Below are 8,592 nucleotides of genomic sequence, written 5' to 3'. Positions count from 1 at the left end.
ACACACATCACATTTCCCATTTTGTAGACAAGTCTTGTGTTTTCAACCTTTGTTGTATTTCTAGTATACTCCTCCTTTCTCTTCTAATAAAATTAACATCATGGACTTTTGATTTAGTCACATTGTCCTGCATGTTTCACAAGACATTGCAGGCATTTTCATTGACTGTCCTTGCCTTCGACTCTCCCCCTTCTCATCTTTGCCTTCTACCTTCCCTGGGCTCCTTCAAAGCTGAGTCCTTGTCCCAACTTCATCACAAAGTCTTTCCTATTCCTGTTTATTCTAAGAACTTCTCTCTGTTGATTATTTCCAATTTATTTTGTGTATTTTTGTTTATATAGAGTTGGTTACTTGTTTCCTAAAGATCCCCAAGGACAGAGACTGTCTTGTTCTTACATTGTACCCCAGTGCTTGGCCTAGTATTTGGCCCCTAGTAGGCTCTTAATAAACTAATAACCTAAGAACCCAAAATAAAGAATTGAGAAATCCATGGGAACTTATACAAACAAATAATAAAGGGAACAGGATCAAGGCAACATTGTAAAAATCCTTGTCATAATGTTGATGCAAAAAAAAATGATACTGAATGCTTGGTTTTTGGAGAAGAGTTGAGAAAAATGTGCTGCTCATCCCTTCAACAGAGTTCCGGATGTGGAGTACTGCATAAAGTCATTCATGGTGGATATATTGTTTGGTTTTATTGAATTGATGGCTTTGCCCCCTCTTTCTTTTTTAACCTTAGTTACAGTGGATTTCTTTGTGGGAAGGGGAGAACAATGAAATATATTAAGAAATGAATGTATTTTCAAAACTCAAGACATCAAAAAAAGTTGAAATAAAAACTGTTAAGTCCACACCAATGCTAAAATCCTGTACTTTGTAGAACGAAGGTTGAAAGGAGACTTAGAAATCTACAAACAACACTCCCCCATCTCAGTTCCCCAGATGTGTTCCAGCCCTTTCTCCTCCTCCTATTCAAGCTCATTGTTCAGCAGCAGCTGCAGGAAACTGGGACTCATTTCTGAACAGACTGAAAACTGCCCACTTAGAGACTCCAGTTCCACCTCCCTCAATCTTTCCTAAAAACATATTCTTGAGGTGATAAAAGCACAATCAATAGGCCAGATATGTCAAGAGATTAAAGGAAATTAGAAAAGTGCATTTTCCAACATTCCATTTCTCTGTCAACTCAGTTCAACAGACATTCGTGAACCTATGACCTTGTAGACAGTTCTATGCTAGGCACTTGGAAAACAAAGATGAATAGGATGATTCCGGCTTACCTCTGAAGCCCCTAAATGAATAAACAAGGAGATTTGGGGTCTCATTACAAGACAGTCCTAATATAAAGAAAATATTTCAATGAGGATGAAATAGAAAATAGATCTACATGGCATCAAAGGACCTCAGATAAAAGCCTAGCTTTTACTTGTGTTGTGTTGGGTAAATTTCTTAAGGTTTCTGGGTCTCAATTTGCAGTTTAATGATGGAATTATAATGAATGGCCATTGATGTCCCTTCTAGTTATATAGCTATCATCATATAGTTAAATTTAGGAGAAATAAATAAATGGAGTTATAATAATGTCTTTTTTTTTATCATCAGTATCAACAACCTGGTCATAATCCAAAGTCACTCTTGTTTCACAGAATAAGGAGGTGATACTCCAAATTTGAATTGCCCCAGTCAGACCATTCAAGGAGTGTTAGCTTTTGTCTTGTTGATACAGTTTAGAAGTGACATTTGTGAGTAAAGTGAATAAAGATTCAGACAAGTGCAACTAGGTCTCCACGGGAGGTTCAAATAACGAAAATGTTTAACTTGCTGAAGAAATGATTCAGGGAAACAATGAGAGTTGTCTTCAAATACCTGGACAACACACTTCCTTATCTGGACTTGTTTCCTAACTTACACAAACAAGAGACTGGGTTAGATGACCTCAAAAGTCATTTGCATCTCTGAATCATTGATTCTATGATGCAAGAAAAAGATAGAAAATTGGTGGTTTTTCTCTAGCTTATGGAGGAGATGACAAAATGTTGGGCTCAAATAGATGATGGGGACCTACAAGGTCCTTGAGTCCAAGACATGTGGACCATTAAACCTGTTTCAGGTGAGAATCCCCTTCACAATATCTGTAAGAAGTCATCATGCAACCACTGATTGAAGAACTCCAGAGAGCTTGATTCCACTTTGGAACAGTGTTGAATGAGGGAAAAGTGGTCTGGGTGCTTGATTTTTGTTTTTGTTTTTTTGTCTCCCTCACCTCTGGCCCCTCAGCCCACATATCTACATTAAGTATACATTTGTCTCATTTCATTTTCCCTCATTATCCTTTTTACCCATAGATTTTCTCTTCTGCAAACTAAACATCTCACTTCAACTGATTTGCACAGGTCATGAAATTTAATCCTCTCTGTTTACTGAATGTTCTATGGTTTATTAATATACTTCATAAAAGATGCCTCCCAGAACTGAAATTTTTGTTGGGTTATTTTTTTCAGTTGTTTTACCCTTTGTGACACCATTTGGGCTTTTCTTAGCAAAGATTTTGGAGAAGTTTATAATCTTCTTTTTCAGCTCATTTTACAAATGAGAAATGAAAGCAAAAAAGAGCACAGTGACTTGCCCAGGGTTACATAGCTAGTGGGTGTCTGAGATTGTATTTGAACTCATGAGATTGAGTCTTCCTGATTCCAAGCTCTATCCACTGTACCCACTACATAGACCTGAACATATGAGCCCACATATGTTCTTATTTGTGAAGACTATTGTAGAATGATGACCTCTAATTTCCTAGATACTGTGATTCAGGTAGTGAAGCCCAACATTTCATTCTATTTTTTTAGATTCCAGATCATACCACTGATAAACATTGAATTTGTGTTCCACCAACCCTACTGGATCATTGTCTTAGTCAAAAAAAAGATTATGATTTACAATTGACAGATACTTGTGGTTCATCCACTTCAAACCTGTACTTTTCATAAGGAAAGAAACAAGACAAAAGGGAATAATCACTTGGGTCACAAGAAAGAGAGATAGGAATGAAACAATTCCTGTTTTCCAAATCTAAGATTGAATTTTGACATGTTGTACTTGGGAACCCTACATGTTTGGGCAATTGGTTGGTAAATGAGTCCTTTGGGTCTCAAATCTTTGATTATTGAATCCAGGAGAAAGATGGGACTAGTCTGATTTTCCATGAGAAATTAATTATCCATTAAGAACTTCTCTGGGGAATATCATCCAGACTTCTTTCAGCATGAGGGCATCAACTCTGTTAATAAAGGAAAAGGAAAATTGTTCCCTGAAATCAATGGTCCCAGAGTCACAGTCTGTAAAGAACTCCCCACCAGGCTCAATGGCTTGCCTTTTATTGACTGGTTATTGACATGTCCTGACCTCACCTGTGCTTTCTAGTTTGGCAGTGTGTTCATTGATTCATAGTTCTGTTTCTGAGGGAATAAAAAAAGAATCCTATACAATTTGGGAAAGAACTGCCGAACTGCCCATTAATGCAGGCAAGCTGGTAGCTCATTACACAGGGATCCCTGGAGCATTTCCTTCAACCCCTTCATCATAAGGAAGTGAACAGGAAAAGTATCATCAGTTTCTCAGGAAATGAAGCTTAGTGGAAAGAGTATCATATCTATATGTGACATTGGGTATCCTGCTCTGTTTCTTACCAACTTCATCATCTTGGGCTAGCTCCAAAGCCATCTCCCATCTGGAAGCCTCAGTTTCCTACTTTGTAAAATGAGAGGATTGGTGTACATGGCCTTCAAGGTCCCTGCCACCTTTGTATCCAGAGAGAGCAGAAACACTCCATTTGGTTAAAGCCACAAAAAACAGGATGGAATAATAGCTGGTTGAAGAGATGACCAGAAATTAACCTGATCTGAGGCTCATTCTTAGAACACCATCTATTATTATCTAATAAACCTTTCATGCATTCATTTGAAAGAAAATAAAAGGCCTGGTGTAGTCATCTTTTGTGTAAAGGCAATTAGAGGGTGCAGTAGAGAGAGAATGGAGCCTGAAATCAGAAATTAGGAAATTCAGATGCATCTTCATATGCTTACTATTCCTGGAGAAGTCACTGAATATCTGTTTACCTCAGTTTCCTCAACTATGAAATGAGGATAATGACAGCATCTTTAAGTGCTGTTGCTTAATCATTTCAGCCACGTCCAACTCTTCGTGACCCCATTTGGCATTTTCTTGGCAAAATACCGGTATGGTTTGCCAGTCACTTAATCTCTGTTTACCTTAGTTTCCTCAGCTATAAAATGGGAATGATGACAGCACCTTTTTTGGTTGTAGCCATTTAGTCATTTCAGTCATGGGGTGCTCTTGGCAAAGATACTGGAGTGATTTACCATTTCCTTCATCAGGCCATTTTGAAGAGGAGGAAACAGCAAGTTTTGTTGTGACATCTGAGATTGGATTTGAACTCACTCCTTCTTGACTTCAGGCACCACCTTGCAGATTATAATAACAGCAACTATCTCCCAGGATTGTTAACTGGGGCCTGGGCTACTTTTTTCCTCTTCCCTCCTCCACTCCCGCTCAAGTATTGAGCTGAGATATTTTCTTCTTTTCCTGTGTTTCCCTCCTTGGCTCTGACTTGCCCCTTGATTTTGTACAATCTGAATGGATTTGATCATAATTCCTGCACACACTTCCTTTACCACATCAAGAATAGCTTCACTAGTCATTCCATAACCCATGATTGATTGAGATAGGGCAGCCAAACAATGAGCATTTATTAAACTCCTTAGGTACTCCAAGCTCTGGGGATACAAAAAGGCCAAAATTAGTTGCTGCTCTTATGGAGATAGAGCCTAAGGGCAAAGACCATATGCAAAGACCCTTAAACTAGCAAGATACAGAATAAATTGGGGGTAGTCTTAAAATGGAAGGTCTGAAGATTATGGAGGACTAAGAAGGCTTCTTCTGGAAGGTGGAATCTTAGCTGAGCTCTGAAGGACCCAGGGAAGCTGGAAAGTGGAGATGAGATGAGGAAGAGTTCTAGTGACAGAGGAAAGGAAAAGAGTACAGATAATAAAAATGCCTGGAGCTCTTGCCCAATTAAGGTACAAGAAACACAGAGCATTTTATCACTCAGTTTAAATTGGTTGATGTGAAGTACCTGTAGAATGCTTGAGCTATAGATTGAGAAACTAGAGAGTTTTCCTGGGCTGACAAGCTAGAGAGTGACAGACTGAGCATTGGCTGAAAGAGTGGAGTTTGTTGAGCCTTAAGAAGGGGAGCCTCATGGTGACTGTTTTCAATATCCAAAAGACTCCTTTTTGGAAGACTGGGTGGAGTTGGTCCATTTGACCCTGAGGAGAAAAGCCACAAAGATGTGGAAACAAGTAAACAGAAAATTCAAGTTCTTCACAATTCTGGTAATCACTTAAGGACCAGGTAGCCTCAGGAAGCCCTTACTGGAGGACCTCATTCAGAGACTGGATGACCACTGATTGGAAGGGAAACCATGTAGTGGAGTAGGGAAAGTTCTAGATTTTGAATCAGATGCTGAGATCTCAACTAACTGAGCAAGGCTCATATCTGGGCCTCTAGTTTCTCATTCATAAGACAACTCACTGGACCCTTAAGGTATATTCTCCCTCTATATAAGATCTTCTGAAGAGCCCTAGTCCTAGAATTAGGAATACAAAGCTGCTTCAAAATTCCACTCAAACATTCCTTCCTTTTCATGTATAAATGAATAACTCAGAGACAGGCAGACTCATCTACCTGAGTTTAAATCTGGTCTCACACACTATGTGTATGACTCTGGGCAAGTCATTTAACTTTGTTGGCCCCAGTTTCCTAAGCTGTAAAATGATCTAGAAAAGGAAATGACAAATCACCCAATATCTTCGCCAAGGAAACCCAAAATGCAGTCAAGAAGAGTTGAATATAACAGAAAACTACAAAGAAAATATAAAATATATTCAAAAATAGTTTGAGGGTAGATATAAAGGAACATTAAGGTATGAGGTCAGATAGCAAGACCAGGTCTTTAGACCTTCTCCTTTAGAAGATAGTGTTGAGGTGGCTAGGTGGCGCAGTGGATAAAGTACCGGCCTTGGAGTCAGGAGTACCTGGGTTCAAATCCGGTCTCAGACACTTAATAATTACAAAGCTGTGTGGCCTTGGGCAAGCCACTTAACCCCATTTGCCTTGCAAAAAAAACCCTAAAAAAAAAGAAGATAGTGTTTAAATTAAGTCTTAAAGGAAATGAGGGATCCAAGAAAGGGAGGTAAGGATGGGGAGACTGTCATTAGTATGTAAGTGGAACATAAAGAAGGTAAGTGTTCCTAGATTTGGGAATATGTGGAAGGAATTAAAGAAAGGGCGGCTGGAAAAGAAGGTAGGAATCAAGTTATAAAGATATTTAAATGTTATAAAGTTGGGGTTATTTTTATATGGAAAGAAAATGGGTGCCAGGAGAGCTCACTGAGAAAGGGAATGAGATGAGATGACTTGCACTTTTGAAGAATCATCTAAGCATCTGTGTGGAGAATGAGTTGGAGTGGGGAGAGACCTGAGATGTGGAGAAAAGTAGAAGACTATTGCAATAATCCAGTAAATGAACAAGGGTGGTGATTGTTTGAATCGAGGAAAAAGGACATTTCAGAGATTTTTGAAAGTAGGGATGATAGGATTTGAAACAAATTAGATATGTAGCTTCACTGTAAGTGAGGAATTCAGGATGGCACCAAGATAGCAAATCTGTGTTACTAGGAGGGTGGTGTTGGTGCATTTGACTACACCACAGAAGTTTGGAGGAGAGGAATGTGTCAGGGAAAACTTAATGAGCTCTATTATAGATATTTTGAATTTGAGATGCAATCAAAAATATCCAAGAGAAAGTTGAAGATGGGTGACTGGAGGTTGGAAAACAGCAAGATTAAAGGTGACTAAATGTTGGAGGCTGCTTGAGTGAGTTTGGGGTGAGAGGCCAGTTATGGCCACTCAGCCTAAGCTCTGGTGACCCTTGAGCTGAAAGCTTCCACAGAACTTCAATTTGATAACACAACTGTGTCATTTGTGGCCTCACTTGCTGATAGTGCTGTTCCAGAACTTCTTGAACTGAGTTACATCCTGCTAGATTAGATCCTGCACAAGTTAAAGTTACATCATTGTTTTTATCCTGTATGCTAATTTTGTGGTTTTCTGCTATAAGAACTGTTTGATGTTTCCAATAAACCAGCTCTGCCAATTATCCTGCTGATACTGCTGCCCAAGTGTATGCATGTTTCTTTTTCTCTCCTGAGCTGAATGGATCTCTAGCTGACCAGGGGATCACAACATTTGGTGCCCAATGTGGGGCTTGAACCCAAGACCCTGAGATTAAGAGCCTCATGCTCTACCAACTGAGCTAGCTGGGAAGCACCCATGGGACTCAGATTAGCTTTGGGATTAGAACTCCTAGGCTATCATTGGCATGTTACCAAAGGATACCTAAGGAACTGCTAAGATAAGGAGGTGATGAAATAAAGGGCAATATTAGGATTGGCTTTTGTAATGAAAAGGACCACCCTTTCCACTGAGACTTGAATAAAAGAGGAGACATTGGAAGAAAAATAGGTGAATGATGTGAGATTAGGAGGGGACAAGGGGGAATGCAAGATAAATGGTTTCTGTGAAGTATAAGACAAATCCCTTAACTAAGAGGCTGCCATGGGAGACTTAAGGAGAGATGAGATTACCAAAAGTAGGTGATGTGGAGAATAAGAGAGTAAAACACTTAGAGAGGAATTCAATATTAATTTGCTGCAGTGAAAGTTAAAGTGAGATTAAACAATGTGGGTTTTTTGTGGGTCCACTAATCATGTGAATAGGAGTGATGGAAGCAGATATTAGATAATAGACACAAGGTTTTGAGAAGATGTGATCAATGGAGAGAGAGAGAGAGAGAGAGAGAGAGAGAGAGAGAGAGAGAGAGAGAGGAAGAAGAAGAAGAAGAAGAAGAAGAAGAAGAAGAAGAAGAAGAAGAAGAAGAAGAAGAAGAAGAAGAAGAAGGAAAAAGGGAAGGGAAGGGAAGGGAAGGGAAGGGAAGGGAAGGGAAGGGAAGGGAAGGGAAGGGAAGGGAAGGGAAGGGAAGGGAAGGGAAGGGAAGGGAAGGGAAGGGAAGGGAAGGGAAGGGAAGGGAAGGGAAGGGAAGGGAAGGGAAGGGAAGGGAAGGGAAGGGAAGGGAAGGGAAGGGAAGGGAAGGGAAGGGAAGAAGAAGAGATAAGATAAAGAGAAAGGAAGGAAAAGAGAAGTGAAGGCAGGAAAGAATGAAAGAAAAGAAAGAGATGGAGAAGAAGAAAGAGAAAAAATGAAGAAAGGAAAGAAGTTAAAAAGATAAGGGAGAAAAGGAGAGAGAAATGAGTTAAAGTAAGATGAAAAAGGAGAAAGAAGAGAAAAGGGATGGGAAGGAATGAATGAAGGAAAAGAAAAAAGAAAGAAAGAGAGAGAGAGAAAGAAAAAGAAAGGGAGAAGAAAGGAAGGAAAGAGAGAAGGAAAGAAGAGAAAGATAAAGGAAGGAAGGTGGGAGGGAGAGAGAGAGAGAGAGAGAGAAGAAGAAGAAGA

The 8,592-nt window shown here is 39.5% G+C and overlaps 1 non-coding gene across 1 annotated transcript; it reads right to left on the bottom strand.

Moving 5' to 3' along the window:
* Positions 1-7,333: 7,333 nt before the first annotated feature.
* On the bottom strand, positions 7,334-7,406 carry TRNAK-CUU (transfer RNA lysine (anticodon CUU)). The gene has a single exon. It is a non-coding gene; the product is annotated as a tRNA-Lys (tRNA).
* Between the last annotated feature and the right edge of the window lie 1,186 nt (positions 7,407-8,592).

The sequence above is a fragment of the Macrotis lagotis genome, chromosome 1, assembly GCF_037893015.1.
Source record: "Macrotis lagotis isolate mMagLag1 chromosome 1, bilby.v1.9.chrom.fasta, whole genome shotgun sequence".
NCBI classification, from domain to species: Eukaryota; Metazoa; Chordata; class Mammalia; order Peramelemorphia; family Peramelidae; genus Macrotis; species Macrotis lagotis.
This window is presented reverse-complemented; position numbering and strand designations above follow the sequence as displayed.